General features: G+C 34.0%; 1 protein-coding gene and 1 long non-coding RNA gene across 3 annotated transcripts in view; both read left to right on the top strand.

Moving 5' to 3' along the window:
• LOC123543813 (uncharacterized) overlaps positions 1-22,720 on the top strand; it is a 453,424-nt gene that overhangs the window by 191,306 nt on the left and 239,398 nt on the right. The window lies entirely within an intron of this gene.
• Positions 1,350-22,456, top strand: LOC123560972 (uncharacterized). 2 transcript variants are annotated; one of them, XR_008367612.1, is made up of 7 exons: positions 1,350-1,388; positions 10,774-10,976; positions 11,673-11,847; positions 17,164-17,287; positions 19,869-20,066; positions 21,062-21,187; positions 22,292-22,456. It is a non-coding gene; the product is annotated as an uncharacterized LOC123560972 (long non-coding RNA). The 2 variants fall into 2 exon arrangements; XR_008367611.1 differs by having other exon boundaries at positions 1,371-1,509.

The raw sequence follows: 22,720 nt of genomic DNA, 5'->3' as shown, positions 1-22,720 counted from the left end.
TTAATTCAATGTATTTAGTTAAAATCATTAAACCAACAAAACTTCATTAAATTTTTAAAACCTATTATAAGTGTTTTCGCATCAAATTAGTCTAAAAATTTTATAAAATGGGTAAAACCCAAAAAAATTTAAAAAACAGAAATCCGGAAAAATTAAAAATTTTATTTGCATATAATAAAGGGGAATTTTAGACCCTTAAATGATATTAAAATTTGGGAAAAATTTATACAACGTGTGAAAATAAATTAAAATACACGCACATCGGTGACGTTTTACCCAAAATATATATGAGAGACGTTGAAGGGGAAGGCGAAGTTTGAAATCTCAAACTCTCTACTATCTACCAGACTACATTACGTGAACTGGAAAAATGTTGTAACAATGACAAGTTCGGAGTACTCCGGGTTATCGGTGTGTTGACTTTGTGACCTTGTTGAGGAAAATATACTAACTTTTTAACATTTTCAATCGGTCAAAACGGCCTACATTTCTCTGGAGAGCGCCGATCGCGGGGTCGTGAGTTCGATCTTCGAGCGAGCAGTATGTTCTCTGTGACGATTTGATAAAAGACATTGTGTCTGAAATCATTCGTTCTCTACCTCTGATTCATGTGGGTAGGTTTGCAGTAATTTGTGGAGAACAGGTTTGTACTGGTACAGAATCCAGGAACACTGGTTAGGTTAATTGCCTGCCTTTATATAGCTTAAATAATCGTGAAAATCAGCGTCAAACCTAAAGCAAATCAAGAAAATAAAAATAAAAAAACTATTAACAATGCACATGATTTCTAAATATGAAATCCATTATTTATGTTTTACTCGCTACTGGTGCGTTTTTTACATAATAAGAATCAAAGTACGCGAAGAACACATGTAATGTTGAGTTTCTACCTACAGTGAACATTTTACGCAGCCAAGAAAGTCACAGGATAGTCGCGTTTTCACGCATAACACGTGAAGTTAAATATTTTAAATTTGTATAATACACAGCGCGCCAATTTCCGACACAAGAAAATGTATTATTTCCTTGTACATATTTCGTAGTAATAGAAGGGAAACATGTATGGTATAAAAGCTTCGTGTTAAAGTCCGTGGAAGATTTTATGAAAACATTTTCTGATATCGTGCAGCAAAATAAAAGTGACCAAGAAAGTAAACGACTTTGCAAGCAGAAACGGAAAAATTCACAGCTGTACAGAAACCTTACATTAAAATTGAACACTATATCTCAAAACCACAGAAACTTTTAGAAAACGAGCAACGTCTTTAAAAAATACCTATACATTACATACATTTTGACCATTCTGTCCCGTAGAATTGGATACTTAAACTATTCTTAAAAGAGTTGTCCCCCTTTAAAAAGGGAATGCCATTTGTAAAGAACTAAAAGTAAGTTTACAATTATCAAAAACAATGTTTAACCTAGTTATGTAATGTGTATGTTCTGGTAGGCCTACATTGTTGCAAGTGCACGCTGAAGATGGAGACATGTGACAGCTTTTTAAAAATGGTGAGCTTTTTCAAAGGAGTTGAACTGTCCAGAACACAGGCACTTGGTTGCACTGATAGTATTTTTCTTATATTGGCCTGTACCTACTGTTTGTTGGTTTTAATACGTGCATCAGTGCTCCCTGTATTCAAAAACATTATTTACTGTAAGTGAATCCCTTTTATTAAAAAAGTTAAAATTTTAGGTTAGATATTATTACAGATAAGGTATACCTGACAAGGCAACGGAAGTGTATGACCGGTGTATGACGGGTAATGAAAAGGTTTTGAACCACTAAATTATTTCCGGCTTTTGAGCGTTGATCATGATTGTTGTCTTTTTTTAAACTATGTAATAAAAATAAATTGGTTACACAAGGTCAAAAACAAGCTCACAACATTAAATTATAGAAAAAGAACTTATTCACAATGTACATGTCAGATATTTAATTTATAAAAATTGAAAATGTATTTCTGTATGAAAGGTAGGTATATACTTCGTAAGTGGCTGCAAGCAGGTATAAAAAATCTCTCTCTCTTCCCCCCCCCCCCCCCCCCCCCTCTCTCTCTCTCTCATAATGTCAAGTCATCTCTCGACTGATAGAGACATGGGATACACGTCGACTTGCTAGTTATGTTGAAAAAGAGTTCTAAAAGACTGATGGGTCCGACATCAGCTAAAATGAAAAGGCTAAAGGAATGTTAGCATGGTAAGTGTGATTAAAAAGAACAAGCGTTAAAAGATAAAAAAAAAACCCATAACACTCTGGTCTAGTACATGTACTTTATGGTTGCTACAACCACTTTGACAGCTTCAAGGTCAGAGTGGTCAAGATTATTCCTCAGTACATCTGAAACTTTGTGGTCAGGTTATTCTACAAGGTCAAGGTTATTCCATAGTATTACTTGGGTGCAAGATGGTATATGCATATTCTAGCTGTGGACGGACAAGTATTTGTATGCTTATGTTTTGACGTTTTCGTTTGTTGTTGCGATGATTATGAAATTAAGCGTTTATTAGCATTTAAAGATATTTAAGTGATATTTTACATCTGTCACACTATTTTGCACTGACAATAACTATAAAATATAGCCATGGAGTAAATATTTGGTTTTGATGACAGCTTTGATTTTTGTGACATGTAGTGCCTAATTTAGAAGGAATTAAACTCCATGTCCCACTTATTTTCCCATTGTTCTAGCTTGTTAAGATTTTCCTGGAGATTTTGTTTCCATCCACAGAATTGATATCATAATAAGGTACATTATCGTCGGCAAAGTGTCGGATTTGAGACTTGATTGAAAATGGGAGATCGCTAATATAAAATAGAAATACTGAGGTCTAAGGATGGAACCTTGTGGAAACCCAGATGCCATTGATACTTCTTTGGAATTCGCCCTCAAAACTACAAATTGACTTTCTATCAAGTAGAAATGCATAATACCACTTGATGACTTGTGGACAGACACCATGATCTTAACAAAAGACTTACTGAAGTCGAGTACAATTAAGTCAGTTTGTTTACGACTGGAAATGCTGTTAATCAGCTCACCTATTAACTCAATTGGTTGAGTTTTTTCAATATCTCCTTCAGAAACGCCATGTTGGAGGTCATAAAGAATGTTACGTTTAGAAAGGTGGACAGAGACATCGGAGGCATAGATGTGTTCTAGTGTTTTACACAGTGAATGATATAACAGATAATTTGCCAAGTCATGCGGGTCCCCCTTCTTGAATAGAGGGCAAACAAAATCTTATCTCCATTTTGTGGGAACAGTGCCTGAGGAGAAAGATTATGGAAGATTACCAGTAGAACATCAACAATTTCATCATTAAGTTCCTGGAGGACAACTGGACAAAAATGGTCTGGTCCTGCAGCTTTGTCTGGTTTTAGGTTAGCTAGCAATTTGAGAATATCCATTCTATCGATGGAAATTTCAGATATTATGGAGGCAATGTTCAGAAGGCTATAGAATTTTAAGTTTTTGAAGTCAGTTTTGTCTAAGATAAAGTGGTGATTTGTTTAAATACGGATTGATAATTTTAAATTTGAAAATGAAATAGATTATTATAGTGTTTGTGGTCTTAAACCAGTGAAATGTCAAAAAGGTTATTCCATAACCCTACATAGTGCTGGTAAGTAAATATTTACATAGACTATCATCATAACTGAGGAGTTACATTTACATGCTCTTCACCAGTGTGGATTATAAGTCCTGCTTTGGTGTAGAAATCTTTCGCTTGAAGAATTTATCCTGGTACATGGAAGGTTGGTGGTTCTAACCAGGTGTCTAATGAAGTTATACCTGCAGGCACACCTTATGTATTCCTCCAACAACATCAGATGTTTGAAAAATACCATGTCAAGAGACAAGAAAAAATAACTGTACAGCAATAGACCAAATCAGTTATTACCATTCATAATTTAATCATGTCCAAAACATTGCGCAATGATACTTATTTCCACTTTGGTGATTATTACATTTCACTCGGACTTTATCGTAGACCCCTTTGTAAAATCTCAAACTTTAAACTAAAATAAAGGTATTAAATCCATATAATATTTGAACAAAACTTCAAAGTTTTGTTGTTTGTAGCATCATCTGAAGCATGTGCAGTGAAAAATCTTAATTTGATATCTAAAATAGTGTGATATTTATTTCTAGTCACTTAATTTTATTGTAAATATACTTCGTTTAACCCAAGTGGAAACTGGCAGGTACTCGAAAATGCAGCTCTCTGATTGGCCAGTTAGAACCCCTAACGTACGGTGATGTCATGTTAAAATTATAAATTTCTGGAGGTCCATCATGAATTCTGTGAAAAATTGTAATGATAATTCTTGTACAATCTTTGTCGACGTGCCTGTGTTATGGTTCTGTCTCTGTAGGCAAAAAGCGACATGTACTCCAGTTCGTTTTACAGTCTGTTCCATTGATCTGTTTTAGTAATACAGAGTTAATATGTAATATTAACGCATGAAATAAGTTGGGTAGTTCTAGTTACCACGCCACGATAAATTAGTGGCTTACTACCGTTTGCAAAACCAGTCGACCGTAGTTCCGTTGCCGATAATGGCCGATAATGGCGGAGTGCAATACCTTCTCTTTATATCTATCCTCAGACCAAATTTTTAAGATTCTTTAAAAAGCGAATTTTCGACATACCATCAGTGCAACCAAGTGCCTGTGGTCCAGAACTGTGCCCCCTTCATACGTAGTTTTGCCTGAACCAGTTTTCTCGTCGTGTAATCAAAAGATAATAGGTAAGCGAAGACCTCTTGGAAGCACAGAGCACTAAAAACAAGGCCCCAGGGCCACGAATTTGCAAAGTAGGACTAAAACAAACAGAAGCTGTAATGGAAAAATATTTCAGATGGATTGCTTCAAACATCCAACAAGTAGCTAGATCTATATATATTAATTTATGCTAAATATAGAGGGAGGGGAAGGAAATGGTAAAAAGCAAATTGGGGCCGGGGTCGGGGGAAGGGAGCCAGAAGGCGAAAATCGAACAAGGACGCATAAGCAAAGGGAAAGCCGAGTTCCTAAATAACAGTCTTACTACAACGTAAACCACAATAGCGCAAACACTCATGTACAAAAAATAAACACACAGCCACACCCAACTAAGTAACATAGAAAAACGAACAAGCAACATGTAAGAAAACATAGAATGAATTACCAAAAGTTAGATAAGCACTGGCATGCAAAACAAGACACTAAAACACTGGACTGTAAACTGCTTTACAGCTATAATGAAAGCAGAGCTATATGGTGGCCGGTTTCGGACATTTTAAACCTGCGACACATTTTATCGCCTGTGTGTAAAATGTCGCGGGCAGCTAAAAATTCGCGAGATTTTCAGCCAGGATCGTATAAAATGTCGCGAGAAACATAAACCGTGATATTTCTTGAGCGAGGAAAAAATTGACTCAGGCGGCCGGTAGCGTCCGTTGTTTGACTCTACATTTTATCCCTCCGACATTCTATAAAAAGCCGAGAAACAGAAACATACTCCGCGGCATTTCTTGCAATTTTAGTAGAATATTTACAAAAAGTCGAGGGTAAAAGTTAATAAAAACGTGAAAAAGGCAGCTGCAGCAGTAGCTGTAGCAGTAGTAGAAAAAAAATCGTGATAATTGCAGTAGCAGTAGCAGTAGCAGCAGTTAATGAAACAGGTAGTAGCAGTAGCAGCAGCAGTAGTAGTAAAAACGTATGCTTTTACTTTTGCTACTACTTCTATTACTATTACTGCTGCTATTACTGCTACTGCAACTGCTGCAATTGCTACTGTTACTTCTGCTACTGCTGCTACTGTTAAAATTGCTACAGCTGCTACTGTTCCTTCTGCTACTGCTGCTGTTGTTGTTGCTGTTACCCCATCTACTACTACTACCTCTGCTACTGATACTAAGTTGCTGCTTCTGCTACTGCCGATTTCAATTTTTTGCTTGTGTTAGCTGCTACTGTTACTGCAAGTATCTTATTTTCAAAGTTTGCTATTGCTACTGTTACTGCCCACTTCCCACACGTCTTTAAAAGTCCGTTTTACTTCCGTGTGAATCACGCTTTGCATTCGCATTTTATAAAATGTCGCGGGTAAGAAATCCGCGACTTTTTTTAAAAGAAGCCGCGACGTTTTATAAGAGATGTTTCCCGGCATAAAAACTAGAGGCTTAGATGTTTAAACTTAACTTTTTATAAGGTACGCATGACAATAAATATCGCGGATTAAAATGGCCGCAATCGGCTACCTAAAATAAGAATATGTTTACGTAGCTAATTCTACTATGAAGGCAGAAAATGTTGCTGTTTCGTCTGTAATTCGTTACTTTTTACGACAGAAGTGTGACAGAAAAACTCAAGTGTTTCTCTTGGCCGCGATATTTTAAACAATTTCTACATAAAATCTCGCGGATTTTAAAGTTGCCCGCGACATTTTATACACTAATGGTAGAATTTCTCGCGGCTTTAAAATGGACGCTATCGGCCACCATAGATCTGGACCATTTTAACAAAATAACTATGCTGAAACAAATTTAGCCGTACAACAGCATTTTCATAAGAAGAGGGGCTTAAAAAGGGCTTTAAACCTTCCTACAGGTACAGGTATCTTACAGGTATACAGTCCCTTACCTGACCGGAAAAGATGAAAATCCGGTGGCTACAAGAATAACACACCATACAGTACAGAATATAAATCACAATTTTAGAAACATTTCACGGTCGATACGAGCTCATTGAACAATGCCGTTAACATTTCATTGACTTTCACCAAGCAATATAATAGCCGCTGAGACTCGGTTTAAGTCTGAACATGAGTGGTAATGAAATGTGCTATATCCTCCCCCCCCCCCCCCCCCCCCCCCCCCCACTTCCCCCTCCAGCATCGGCTAAAGCGGAACTCTATTATTGTACAAAAATGAATAATTATACTCTATGATCCCAAAGAACCAGAAAATATCAAATGCTATTTTAGAATAACCAGGAAGTACATGTTTTTAATTACTCCTTGATTAAAGTCGTAGAAAAGTAACAGTAAGTGTATGTCTTCTTCAAATACCCACCACACAAAGACTGTTTTGTTTTGCTCCCATTTAACTTGTATAAAAATTGTGAAACACAAGTATCTAGTGATATATATTAGGGGAATTTATACTTGAGTCTAGATATATAGTGATATATATTTAGGGAATTTATACTCGAGTCTAGATATCTAGTGATATATATTTAGGGAATTTATACTCGAGTCTAGATATCTAGTGATATATATTAGGGGAATTTATACTCGAGTCTAGATATCTAGTGATATATATTAGGGGGATTTATACTCGAGTCTAGATATCTAGTGATATATATTAGGGGGATTTATGCTCGAGTCTAGATATCTAGTGATATATATTAGGGGGATTTATGCTCGAGTCTAGATATATAGTGATATATATTAGGGGAATTTATGCTCGAGTCTAGATATCTAGTGATATATATTAGGGGAATTTATGCTCGAGTCTAGATATCTAGTGATATATATTTGGGGAATTTATGCTCGAGTCTAGATATCTAGTGATATATATTAGGGGAATTTATGCTCGAGTCTAGATATCTAGTGATATATATTAGGGGAATTTATACTCGAGTCTAGATATCTAGTGATATATATTAGGGGAATTTATACTCGAGTCTAGATATCTAGTGATATATATTAGGGGAATTTATACTCGAGTCTAGATATCTAGTGATATATATTAGGGGAATTTATACTCGAGTCTAGATATCTAATGATATATATACGGGGGAATTTATACTTGAGTCTAGATATCTAGTGGTATATATTAGGGGAATTAAGTATAAGTCTAGATATCTAGTGGTGTATATTAGGGGAATTTATACTTGAGTCTTGATATCTAGTGATATATATTAAGGGAAATTTATACTTGAGTCTAGATATCTACTGATATATATTAGGGGAATTTATACTTGAGTCTAGATATCTACTGATATATATTAGGGGAATTTATACTTGAGTCTAGATATCTAGTGGTATATATTAGGGGAATTTATACTTGAGTCTAGATATCTAGTGATATATATACGGGGGAATTTATACTTGAGTCTAGATATCTTGTAATATATATTAGGGGAATTTATACTTGAGTCTAGATATCTAATGATATATATACGGGGGAATTTATACTTGAGTCTAGATATCTAGTGATATATGTTAGGGGAATTTATACTTGTGTCTTGATATCTAGTGATATATATTAGGGGAATTTATACTTGAGTCTAGATATCTAATGATATATATACGGGGGAATTTATACTTGAGTCTAGATATCTAGTGATATATATTAGGGGAATTTATACTTGAGTCTAGATATCTAGTGATATATATTAGGGGAATTTATACTTGAGTCTAGATATACTTGAGTCTAGATATCTAGTGATATATATTAGGGGAATTTATACTTGAGTCTAGATATCTAGTGGTATATATTAGGGGAATTTATACTTGAGTCTAGATATCTAGTGATATATATTAGGGGAATTTATACTTGAGTCTAGATATCTAGTGATATATATTAGGGGAATTTATACTTGAGTCTAGATATACTTGAGTCTAGATATCTAGTGATATATATTAGGGGAATTTATACTTGAGTCTAGATATCTAATGATATATATTAGGGGGAATTTATACTTTAGTCTAGATATCTAGTGATATATATTAGGGGAATTTATACTTGAGTCTAGATATCTAATGATATATATTAGGGGAATTTATACTTGAGTCTAGATATCTTATTGAATTAGTGTAATAGTATACACAGTGTTTGATGTATTTTGGTTTTGACCACACTTTGTTTCTACAGTTTAAAACAGTCATCTATCTATGTCTTTAAAAGTATTCTTAAAAGGGATTTACTGTATATGTGTGAAAACGCATTTTTTCAGAAAGTGTCTAAATTTTTGACCTGCCCTCATCTAATATTGCTGTATTATACCCGTATTATTAAAATAATATTTATGAAGTCTAGTTATGGGACGGGGGTGTAGGTCACTACATTGTGGTGATTTTTAAACAAAATAAAAATAAATAAGAACAAAGTATGGAAATAAAACATATCCAGTAAATTAGAAATGCAAATTCGGTATGCAAAACGAAATTTTGGCATTTTAACCGCTTATTTATCACTGATGTCGAGGTATTAAGCAGACTATTAAATTAAATGTATATAAAAACCATTTCCAACCCTCGGGGATAATTGGAGAGCCGATTAAATTGTGTCTAGGAAGTTTCAGCATTAATTGGTAGTCATTTGAAAAATCAGTGCTTCTCCGGTCACGTGATCCGACCTATGTCCGATCTCAGTAATCGTCCACAAGATAATCTTGAACTTTCCCAGAAAACAAATGTCACCAGACATGAATTCAGCTTCTAGTCTGCCAATATTCTCTGAGTTGAATAGCAGTCGGATAATAACCTAACAATAAAAATTTCAAGATCAGAATTTCGGAAGAAATCAAATGAAGCATATGATAATTGTTTGTATAACAGAGTTATGGTTGTTCTAGCACTAACAGGTCGCATTACGATTGTTGTACAACATATATAGTTGAAATTGACAATATTCTCAATAAAACAGTGTAATATATTCCACTGTGAGATTATCAGATGTATTTCTCTGTGAGATTATCATATGTATTTCACTGTTAGATTATTAGATGTAATCCACTGTGAAATTGCCAGATGTATTCCACTGTAAGTTTATTAGATGTATTCCACTGTGAGATTATCGGATGTATTCCACTGTGAGATTGTCAAATGTGTCCCACTATGAGATTATCGGATGTATTCCACTGAGATTGTCAAATGTATTCCACTGTGAGATTATCAGATGAGTTCCACTGTGAGATTGTCAAATGTGTCCCACTGTGAGATTATCGGATGTATTCCACTGAGATTGTCAAATGTATTCCACTGTGAGATTATCAGATGAGTTCCACTGTGAGATTGTCAGAAGTTTTCCACTGTGAGATTATCAGATGCGTTCCACTGCGAGATTGTCAGAAGTATTCCACTGTGATATTATCATATGTATTCCACTGTGAGATTATCAGATGTATTCCAATGTGAGATCATTAGATGTGTTCTACTGTGAGGTTATCAGATGTATTCCACTGTGAGATTATCAAATATGCTCCACTGTGAGATTATCAGATGTTTTCCACTATGAGATTATCAAATGTATTCCACTGTGAGATTATCCGATATGTTCCGATACGAGATTATCAGTTGTATTCCAATGTGAGATTATTAGATGTATTCCACTGTGACCTTATCGTGTGTATTCCAATGTGAGATCATTAGATATGTTCTACTATGAGATTATCAGATGTATTTCACTGTGACATTATCTGATATGTTCCACTGTGAGATGATCAGATGTTTTCCACTGTGAGATTGTATTCCACTGTCAGATTATCAGATGTATTCCACTGTGAAATTATCAGATGTATTCCAATCTTCTGTGGCAAGAATTCCGTGAAAAATGGGATGTGATTTTTGTCATGATACTTGAAAAACTCGAAACTACGTGCTGATTACTGATTGCGCATGTGCCATCCATTGCTATAAGTAATCTTTATACTGAGCAAATGTGTTTGAAAAACTCTACATGGTTAGATGAATCACTTACCTTGTAGATTTCTTTTTAAAGATCGTGTTTTTTTCTGGAACGCAATATCTAAAACTAATAATCATTTGCTACTTATCTTTCAGACAATGACGAAAGCAGATATTTTAAAGACAGCCAGATTACTACGCTTACTTACTGTGATAAGACATATTGAGCATTTACAGAGTATGGTGCTGTCGCACTACGTTTGTTTATGGTTACGTTCCCACTAGTAGGACATTGGTTACTAATAGCTTACTAGTGTGTTTTATTCCATTGGTGACTGCACTTGGACCAAAAGCCATAGGTAAGTAATTATCATGTACATTTTGTATTATTAAACCATTCGCCCGGCCTATAACACCTTTGTCGTGGTAAGATATAAAAACATAGTTCAGCTATATATTGTTCCTCAAATGGTATCTTATTTTATTCAAATGTTCCTCTATTTAAAGTTTTAGGTAGCGGAACCCGTTATAATAATTGGGCAATATTTTATATCTTTGTACACGATTTCGCGTCACGGTAATACGTAATTAGACGGAAATAGCCGGGTGTCATTACGTCACAATTACCTTAACTTTAAAGGAATCTAATGCCTTTTCAGTAAGTATTTTGAATACACTGAAATAGGAATTAAGAAACCTCATTGGGACAACTTACTTTAGAATCAGTTTGTTCCTCTGTTGAATTTGATTTTTTTCTTTTACTCTTAAGGCGTAATTGCTTTCTAAAATTCATTATTTATATGATATGAATTGTTATTTGGATATCTCGCTTTTTGTAATGTAAAAAATTGGTTTGGCATCTGTTAGTTAATACATACTCTTTTATGTATCTTTAACAATTTTATTCTGTGCAAAAATTGATCAGACTATTGGCATATATTTTTTTTTTCAACAAAAAGGCACAATTGAAGGCGCAAAGTCTGTTTAATCGTGAGTTCTGCATTGTACCTATTTAAGTTGTATGGAAATGTTTTATCGTTTTTCTGATATTCTAGGATGGTTAGATAGTGTCGCCACAAGTACACATGAAGCTTACGTTGCCAACGTCACAGATAGTGAACCCAGCATAAAGACGTATTACATCACACCATTTTACGTTTACGTTGCTGACGTCAATAGGATTAGGAAACGCCGAGAAAATATTCTCAATATTTGCTGTTCTGCTTGGTTGTAAGTAGCATTTGATTTATCTTTAATAAATACACCTAGATAAACGAACAAATCCGAGAATATACAAATGTAACTACAACTATTGAGTAAAACATGTAAATGTAGATTAATCGTTGGATAAAACCAAAAATTGAGAAAAATTATTGCGTTAAACTAGGAATGTAGCCAACAAGATCATAGTCCTTTGAATTCTTTGAACGGTGGTCTAAAAAATTCTAGAGCAGCCTACATATTTATCCATTGTGAAAATGAAACAAGACCTGCCTTCAGTTGTCGTAAATATTTATCACGTGACAATGCTATCCAAAACGGTTTATTATTATTATTCATATGAAAGGGCACTGGTGTCTGCTGACCAAGAATTTGTGAATAAGATGACCATAGATAATATGCAAGAATCATGAAAGTCAGGGTTTTGATGGCGATATGATAAGTTTTACACTGTAATAACTACATTTCTGTAAAAAAAATCTGTAACAAAATTCTGTCATGTAATTTATATTATCTTTTTCAGTAAACAATACACTTTCAGATGAAACCAAAATTATATGAGCTTACCAGGCATCGGCATTTGATATATTTTGATAGTACTGTCATATAGAACTTGTTTATTTGTTAAACGGATACTATAATATTGGCGTACGCTGAGTGACTGGGCGGTGTGAGATGTGGGTTGGGACCGTTTCATTCTATCGGAAGGAATAGAATGTGAACGTTTGCCTAAATTCTTAGTGTATACCTACTATGTTTTATTTTACGTAAAGATGATATATTTGGCGGTGATCTCAGTGATCTAGAATGCACGGGAAAATCGTTCTACCTTATACTTGCACTTAGATCATACTGTGATATAAACAAGACAGAGTTACATATGCTGAAAGAAACTCTGAATACATAACCAGAAATTTCGGAAAATAAAATCAAAGATGAAATACATGGTAAATCTTAAGCGGTTAAGTATGATATTTTTACAATCAAATCCATCCGCCGAGAAGAGTATGGTCATTTATTGCTATCATAGATATTTTCTTCAAAAAGCATTTTTGGAACTGTTTAGTTACGTTGTATTTGATCTTTTCTAGACATATTTTCTAGCCATTGTTTGACACAGTCAGGACTTTTACATCTTTAACTAACCGCTTTTGCTTCTATTTGGAAATCAAAAATTCGATACCCCACAAATTAAAGTTTAATTTATTCCGGATATTATGAATGTTTTTTTTTAAAAATATTTTAATATTTGGTTGGTCCTTTTTGACTTTAAATAGACCCACCTCAGTTCATATAGACTCTGTAGGAAACGGATAAAAAAAAACTGACTTTTTCAAATATAACAGATAAAATGAGATATTTTCCGCAAAAAATCAAAAATTCGATACCCCTAAAAATGTAGAAAAATTATTAAATTTTCGTTATGTGTAATTTGTTTTAAATTTTATAATGGTTTGTTTGGTCCTTTTTGCATTTTAGTGTGTACAGTGAACATTTCTTAAAAAATTCCGGCATTTTCCGCCGTTATCCGTAAGTACTCGGAAGCTGTTACGGAAAATATTGTCGTCTGCTAGTCTGACTTTGGCGGTACAAATTGTTATAGATTGTAGGCAACTTCACATTGACAAAAAAAAAGAAGATTGTAATTAGAGAATTTAAAACAAATTAATTGTTGAACTCAGAAACGCCGAAACCTAGATCCGCTGTCGTTTAAAATAACACTATGGAGGATTTAGTCTTTAATTCGCAATTATAAATATACAAATGCTTTTAATTTTCATCGCAAAATATACTTAAAGCAACTAATTCTCATGTGTTTCCGTAAAATATAGTCTGTCAGTAATTGAGTTTCAAAGCATTCTTAAGAAATATAACGATGATTAATTTATTAATTTCCAGATACCTATATTATTTTTTGCCGAACGATCTGGAGACTTTTTTATTGCCGTGGCGGTCCGGGTTCGATCTCCGACGCGGTCATCTTTTTTTCTTCATATGGGATTTTTTAATAATTTTTAAACAAAAAAACAAAAAAACAAAAAAAAAGTCATTTTCTATTATTCATAATATGACCAAACTTTAATTGAAAGATAGCCTTGATGAACTGATAATTCTGCTTCTTTCCGAATTCTTTGTATATATTATTCTGTATTCTTAAATTAATGCATGTTTTTGGTACATTCTTTAATCATTCGTTTTAAAAAATTGCGATATCTATTATTTGATTTAATTGTAACAAATATCTTAAAATTACCCTTTGACTTTTATTGTGTATTACAATATTGCTTAGGGGTAAACAATATCCGGTCAGTGTTGTTTCAAGGCGGGTCATAAAAGATATGTTACCCCACTTATTATAAGTGAGAGGTATTTTTATTGTTTTATGGTTTTTGCGTTGTAATATATGTTTTTCACTTTCTTCTGTCTTTATATAGTCTTCACTTTCTTTGATGAAATTTGTTTTTACGATTTTTACCCTTATTTCATAAATCGTATGACAGTAGGAAGAATCAGTACAAATTTAGAATTCACATCGTTAATAGGGTTGTTCCGTAAATATTTACTGAGTAAAGAACCTGGCCCAAATTTCACGAAAAATCTTAAGTTATTAATTAGTTAAGTCTGCTATTCTAAAATTGAGATATTGATGAAGTTATTGTTATTAAATGTTGTTGTTTTTTCTGTAACAATATATTTATAGTTAAAGTATACTATGGTAGTAGTATTTTTCAGCAGTACTTATTCATGTCACGCAAATATGATATTTCTATTTAGGCACGAAATAAGAAACTAAATCCTTACCATGCTAAATTACAATAATGAACTTGTCTATCTTTCAGTTTGGACATTACTATTAATTATGAAAAGGGTGCATACCAAAAAGTTACTGGCTGAATGGCAGACAGTGCAGATCATGATCAGTCTGCACGGATGTGCATGCTGATCATGGTCTACACTGATTTCAAAGGAAGAACCAATCGTGTTCAGCATGGTAAGGGTTAAGTATTTAGTTTTATTTCCATATTTCTTTTTCTTTAAAGCGACCGGCTTCCAGATCGTTCGACAATAAAATACTTTTTAGATGTCTTGAAAAAAAAATGCTATATTTCTTATGGAGGACGGACGTTTTGGCCACGGACGTTTTGGCCCGGACGTTTCGGCCTAGGATCTTTTGGCCTAGGATGTTTTGGCCAAGAAAATTTTTGAGGTAGGATGTTTTGGCCAAAAAAAAATTATTTCCGTAATATGCAAATTATGATCTGGACATTAATATGTTATCATATGTTACAGTATAATTGATCATTCTTTAAAAAAAAAAAATAATTGTGAATAAAATTTATTTTCATAAATCTTTTGGTTTGTTGTAAATGGCAAATATTTTCACATACACACACACACACACATATACAATGTGTATATGTTTATGTACACGTATAAAAAGATTATAAAAAATAAAAATAAAATACCATGAGTATGTTTTATTATCAGTTTAATTTGTTCACTTATACTATAACATTCTTTAGAATAATCTCCAGATCATATTTTGCACGATATTGAACCACAATTTATTTTTGGCCAAAACGTCCTACCCCACAAAAATGCCTGGCCAAAACATCCTAGGCCGAAAGATCCTAGGCCGAAACGTCCGGGCCAAAACGTCCGCTGGCCAAAACGTCCTACATTCATTTCTTATGAAGGCTTCAAAACTTAATTACTGACAAACTTTATGTTATAGAAATACATGAGAATTTGCTGCTTTTACTACCTTTTGCGATGAAAATCGAAAAACGTTAGTGGTTTAGAATTTTGAAAATATTTTAGAATCAAAAGCTCATATTCTAATGTTCATAATATGTGAAAGAAAGCGCGTATAGAGCAAAGAGCTATAAAAATAAATTGTATTTTATACTTCTTTGTATAGAGGAAGTATATACGATGTTTAGATAACATATTCATATTCTTGAATATTTATTTTATTTACAGACAGTTTCTTGTGCGTAAATATTTCTTTTCTGTACATAGATATACGTTAGCATGATGTTTCATGTATTAAAAAGAAAGTAAATCTATGTGTTCGATGTATAAAATGTAACGATTTCTAAATATTTTAGATAACGTATTCATATTCTTAAATATTACTTTTATTTGACAATTTATAAAGTATTATATAATTTTTCGACTTCCGTATTTATAATACAAAGCTTAATCAACTTCATTTTGAAACAAAAAATATTATAATTGCTTAAATTCTAGCAAGGATATCCCAGAATCTGATCTGATTTCCACTTTAATAATTACCAAAACTTCATTCAATTCAAGTACATCGTTTAGCAAACCGCCCGCCTGTAAATGCATCAGATAATGACCAAAGATGTTAATTATCGATTTTCCCCCGTGTTACTACAACAACAACAATTAGTACGGAAATCAACGAATCCGTCCGATAGCGATGATATCGGATTATTGGTTTATTGATTTTTATGATAGGTAGGTCTGTCCCGCTTTATCGGTTTCGAGATGTTACTAAAAGTTGGTAATGAAAGAGAATATTAAAATGAACAAGTCAAATTTGATAATTATCACAGCGAAAGCCTATACGAAACTTGTGCGATAATAAAATATAGTGCTTTCCATGATTCGAGGAATACGTTAAAATTTCTGATCCGAATTATTTTATCAGACGCAGTGAATTATATTTTATTTAATTATTCCTTCTCTTGAGAAGGAATATCTTAATTCAATAAGTCACACTTGACTGAGCTACTGATGACGAAAGCTGTTGTAGTTACAAGCTGGCCAATTAAACTCCGTGACCTTAGAAATAACCTCTGACGTTAAACTATTATTTCTCAATTGAGGGGACTCCATGGGTTACACAATACTAAACCCGAGGATGATTAATTGATTCTTTTATTTCCTCCTGAACATAACATATGTACATTCACCAGATAGACATATATCAGCAAATTTAAATGTAAACAACCAAATATTATCGTTACCTTCAAATGCATGGTTAATATATGAAAACAAACCCCATTGCGACCCTCTAATTATGTGTAGCAAATTCACACACCGAATACCAGGTCAATGTCTTATTGCCGTATTTACTCTACTGAAAGAGGTAACAGATGGATTTAACAATTTATGTTAAATAACTAGCGTAAATACTTACCTGATATTTTTTGGCAGTATAAAACAGACATTGCAACCAAAATTTTACAAGATGGTCATTTTATATTTATATAGATGTGCCCTAGAAGGAACTTTTGGTATGCTTTAACTTGTTAAAACAAGATGTTGAATTGTGTTCTCTATTGACAACAGCTCGACGAAGTGAGCGATCTAACTGGCGCAGAAGAATAACTAGAGCGGGACCGCAGATTGGAGATGAGCCGTTATTTAGCCTATGGTGACATAAATACAGCGTTCAAAGACAAATCAGTGAAAAGTAAAGACTTTATTTACAAACATTATACACATTTCAAAGCCATTTCTGGTTTCATAATTTCAAATTGGATAATGTATTTAAAGTAAACGTGCATGGTATCCTGGTAGAGCGCCCGGCTGGAGTGCGGGAGGTCGTGGGTTCGATCTCTGGCTGCGTATGATGGTACTAGTAGCTTCCTTGCTTGGCGCTTGCACTTAGTCTAAGTGTTCACACTGGCCTCCAAAAAATAATAGCCAACTTTTTAACCTATGAAAAATTAATAGCCAAAATTGATGCGGATCTTTGCGTGCAATTTTTATAAAAGTAAAAATGATAAATGTCAACATATATATCTTCTTAATTACTTTAAAAAGTAGCAGGCCCAACAGGGGGTGTGGGAATCGGGGATTCAGGGAAATTACCTCCTAATATTGGTGGTGGGGTCCCACTATAACAGTTTAAAATGCTATATTCTGATGGATTTTGAAGGCATTTACAGGACACATAGTTAGTTTGTGTGAGGCAGCTGAAATTGTTGATATTGACTGACATTATGGACTGGGCAATGGCTGAATTAGCCCCATTCATGCACATACAATAAGGACACAGTTGCACACAATGGAAAGTTTACCAAGTCTTTGAGTATCATTCATGTTTATACTTTTTCTTTATACACGTGTTTTCATGATTCTTTTGACCATAACTGCACTTAAGTTGCCCGAAAAGTACAGAACAATCAAGTCGCGAAAATACGTGATATTTGGCATCTATGCACACTATTGAATTACAGCTTTTTGTCAACAAGTTTTTGATGCTTTATTCAATAAATATACTAATTTTTAAGTGTTTTAGAATGTTTTTACTTACGCTAATTACAGTATGCAAGCACATTTATTTGTTGAATTTTTTAGTTTGCCCGTATCGGCCATGTTTCTAAAAATAGAAACAGGACTGGGTTTTCCGATATTTGTTTAATTAATGTGCAAAACAAAAAACATTTATTATGCCAGAATTGTCTTGGTAAAAAAAATAGACTATTAAAAATATCTGGCCTGTAATATTTCAACAAATTCGCGTTCTTTACAAATTCTGAAAATTCGAAAAAAATATTTTTTTCGCTTCGAACAATTTCATTTTAGATTAAAAACACATATAGATCTAACCTAGATCCTGATTAAAGACATTTTGAAACCATCGACAGTTAGGGTCAGTTTATAATATGTTTTTAAAGATAATTAAATTAGCGGTAACTATAGATGGCAGTTTAATTTTTCATTAGGAAACTGCCGTACAAATTGGTTTAATTGTCGTCTGCCGAATATAGAGTAGAAGAAAATTTGCGCTGGCGTTTTAAAATTTTCCAAAAAAGTAGCCTGCCAGTTCAATCTGATTGATAGCTAGATAAGTAAGATTAACTTCCGATTATAATCGGTTTAATTGTCGTCTGCATCATACCGCCTTGGGCAATGTTATCGGCATAGTTGACACGTGTTTGGAATACACCAGGTAATAAACAGTCCGCTCTATTGATTTTTTTACACTAGCAGACCGCGGGTTACTGTCTCACTTGGCATAATTATTTATGTAGCTATTAAATAAAATAATCGCCAGTTCCTGTCGCCAAAATGAAAAAATATTCGCCATTTAAATAAAATAATCGCAAATGGCGATAATGGCGACTGACAGCGTGAGCCCTGCTTAGAGGATAGGGCTAGAATTTTGTCAGCCCGTTGTCAGTATAATCTGACTTAGTTGGATATCATGTTACGTGTTTACGGCGTAATATTCCAGTGAGGTAGCATTATAAAGCTGGGCATTTTGCTTGTACAAGTAAGTGATGTCGTCTGCTTAATGAAAACAACGACAAACACATTATAGTCAAACTTTCGTTAAATATTTGTAGATAGCTGTTTATTTAATGCAGGTATAGAATTGAGACAAATAGTATTTTTATTGGTTGCGGGTTTATCCCGTAACCAAAGTTAAGTGTATTTCAGACAATAATGTAGCATCTTTATTTGATTCCAAATCACATCCAAAGGATATGTTCATGTGCTACAAAAAGTAGTTCCATTCATGAACAATGCGGATGAATTATCAATGAATTATCAATGATCAAGTAGTTCTTATTCATCCTCTATATCCATTCACACTGGCCATTTAGATTATATAGACCTGTCAATGATTAGGTATTCCAGTCTATGGTTACATCACTGACTTCCAGCTGTTCATGTAAGGTCAGGCAGAGGTTATCTTAGATATGAGGCACATTAGTATTTGTTTCTTATACATGTATATTTAAAGATTGGCATTTAAAATGAAAATAAATCTAGCAAAACCCGCAACCACCAGACATCTCAAGGCTTTGATTCTCTTATCCTATACTATTGTTTTTTACAGGATATAAGCGATAAGGCAGTTCAGATTTTTTATAATAATGCCCCCATTCTTCTCAAAACAAGAGAAAGATCAAAGAGGAATTCTGATGATAGAGAAAGTAAAAATTAAGAAAGTGTTCTTATGAAAACAATATTATCTAGCCAGACTAATGGTTGATGAACAGTTCCAATTTTGAAACTCAATGTTTGAATTTCTCCATCAGTTTTCAGCTATTACAACAATGTCACAGTTCGTTTCCGGCGGAAATAACATATTATTCTGGGAAACATCACACGGTGGAGCGCCCTCTACTTATCGTCCACATTCCTTGGAAGCTGATGATACAGTGCCACCTATAAAAGTGAAACAAACGTCACAGTCAAACCTCGTAAAATCGGCTGCAAACTAAACCATCAGCAAGGTATACAAATATAACTTGTATTTTAAAGATCTATGAGTTCCCTTCGCTTTGTATTGATGTAGAGATTTATATAACATGTTGCTATGAGTAGAGTGTATACGTATATCCATGGTTTTATGGGTTGTTTTTATTTTTAATTAAGGAAGCGGTTTTGGTCTTACTGGTACTGAAGATGTAATGACACCTGGCAAGCAGACATTTTTCGGGTGAAAATGTAGCTCAACACGCACGTGGTTTCCGTAAGTCCGAAGAATGCCGAAATTACAAACGGAGAATATATAATTTGTCGATTTTTAATACGGGTCTTTTATCCTCAGATATCACGTGACCTGTGAGATCGTGGTTAAGTTCACACCACGTGACATTTTGGTGCGCACTGCGCAAAGTTACATGCGCATTGTGTAAGGTCAGTTCCAGAATTGTTTTACCTCAAACTTTCCCATGGCGGTGTTGCATTTAGCTTCTTTGTATATTTGTTTTGTCTTTGTAATTTATGGTTTTACTTTGCCTTTGTACATCGTGTTGATGTCCAAATTACGCAAAATAGGATGAAGTATCCCGAAGGCAGGGGTGTGGGAACATTGTTTCTTTACTTCTAATGGTCCAGGATATCTTTTCACTTAATGATTTTATGAAATAATTATAATTATATTTTTGACATAGAGGATATTACATGAGTGTCCTTTCATACTGAATTTATTAAACGAGTTGAATAAAATAATAAAATGCGAGACTGTGCCGAGTCAATTCAGTGTGTAAAGTCGCAGATGTAGTATTCTTTTTATCACATATTAGCTTTTTCAGTCGAAGCATAAAACATTCTACTTACTTTCATTATATAAACAAGTCAATTTGACCAACGTCTCCTACATATAAAACGACGTCCACGTTAAAGCTGTATTACAGTACCATTTTTATGTAATGTCTTTATTACACTCCCGCGACGTCAAACATAGGATAAAATAATAAATTACATCTATATTGATTTTATTTAGGTGAAAGTGCTCAATAGCAAACTCACAACACACAGATCGCCAAGCGCCCGGACACAGTCGCACAACGTCAGCCGATACTAGTAAGTGATGTCGTCTGCTTACAGAACACAACGTCAGTCGATACAAGTAAGTGATGTCGTCTGCTTATAGAACACAACGTCAGCCGATACTAGTAAGTGATGTCGTCTGCTTATAGAACACAACGTCAGTCGATACAAGTAAGTGATGTCGTCTGCTTATAGAACACAACGTCAGTCGATACAAGTAAGTGATGTCGTCTGCTTATAGAACACAACGTAAGCCGATACAAGTAAGTGATGTCGTCTGCTTAAATTATAGAACACAACGTCAGCCGTTACAAGTAAGTGATGTCGTCTGTTTATAGAACACAACGTCAGCCGATACTAGTAAGTGATATTGTCTGCATGTAGAACACAGCGTCAGCCGATACAAGTAAGTGATGTCGTCTGCTTATGGAACACAACGTCAGCTGTTACAAGTAAGTGATGTCGTCTGTTTTTAGAACACAACGTCAGCCGATGCTTACAGAACACAACGTCAGCCGATACTAGTAAGTTTTTTTCGGTTTTTCATTCCACACTGTCCCTTGGGAAGGGAAAACCCCGTCTTACACAGGCAGGCATGTACGATCCTTATAGTCGTCTGCTTATAAAACACAGCGTCAGCTGATACAAGTAAGTGATGTCGTCTGCTTATAGAACACAACAGCAGACACATCATCTTCAATTTTTTGTTAAAAAGAATTATATGTAATTTCTTTCGTGGACGTATAATTTAGACAAATATAACTTTTCTTCATATATCATATGATACTGATTTACTAGTCTGTATTCAGACCCTACTTTGTTGTTCATATGAGATAACTCCTGAGGCTGTTCAAATTTTGTATGATTATGCCCCCTTTGTCTCATACATAGGGAAGAGATAGAAGGAATTTTGTTGGTATTATAGTAAAAGCGGGAAAGTTGAAATTTAGAAAAATAAACTTTAGAAATTTAAAAAAGTATTATCTAAACTAATTGTTGAAGAATAATTCCGTTCAGAAACTTAATGCCTAAATTAGTCTGGAGTCAAATACCAGACAAAAGTAGGTGTATGATAAGATTAAATATTTCATAATAAGTTGACCTAACTGACATAGTTCTTTTTTTTTTCAAATTAGATCTATACCATTTCACACAGTCTATATTCATACCCTTTGTTTTGCAGATATGAGAGAATCCGTGAACAATTCAGATTTATGTAATTATCTCCCTTCTGTCCTCAAAAACTATACAAGAAAGTATATTGGTGAAAACCTAGTCTTCGTGGTAAATTGAGCAGCGACAAATAAAGGGAGCTTATCGTAGTTATAACGTTATCGAGATAAATGACGTCAAAGTTTACCAGTACTTCTAAAATGGCGGCGCCATGTTATAACATGATAGCGTGAAGAAATGGTATAAAAGATACTTTCAAAGGGAAGTAAAATGTATTGTATATACAAGAAATATTTTTTACTCAAGCGTGATAAGCCTCATGCCTCGTACACACTGGATTCCTTGGCATTAGCTTTTAAAATGTCGTTTAAACAGCAATAACAGTAAGTCAGAGTTCCAGTCTATCATGCCAGGGTTCTCTGTTGCCATAGAATGAAAT

This window comes from Mercenaria mercenaria, chromosome 16, assembly GCF_021730395.1.
Source record: "Mercenaria mercenaria strain notata chromosome 16, MADL_Memer_1, whole genome shotgun sequence".
Classification (NCBI taxonomy): Eukaryota; Metazoa; Mollusca; class Bivalvia; order Venerida; family Veneridae; genus Mercenaria; species Mercenaria mercenaria.
The sequence above is the reverse complement of the archived record's forward strand: the minus strand, read 5'-3'. Positions and strand labels throughout refer to the sequence as shown.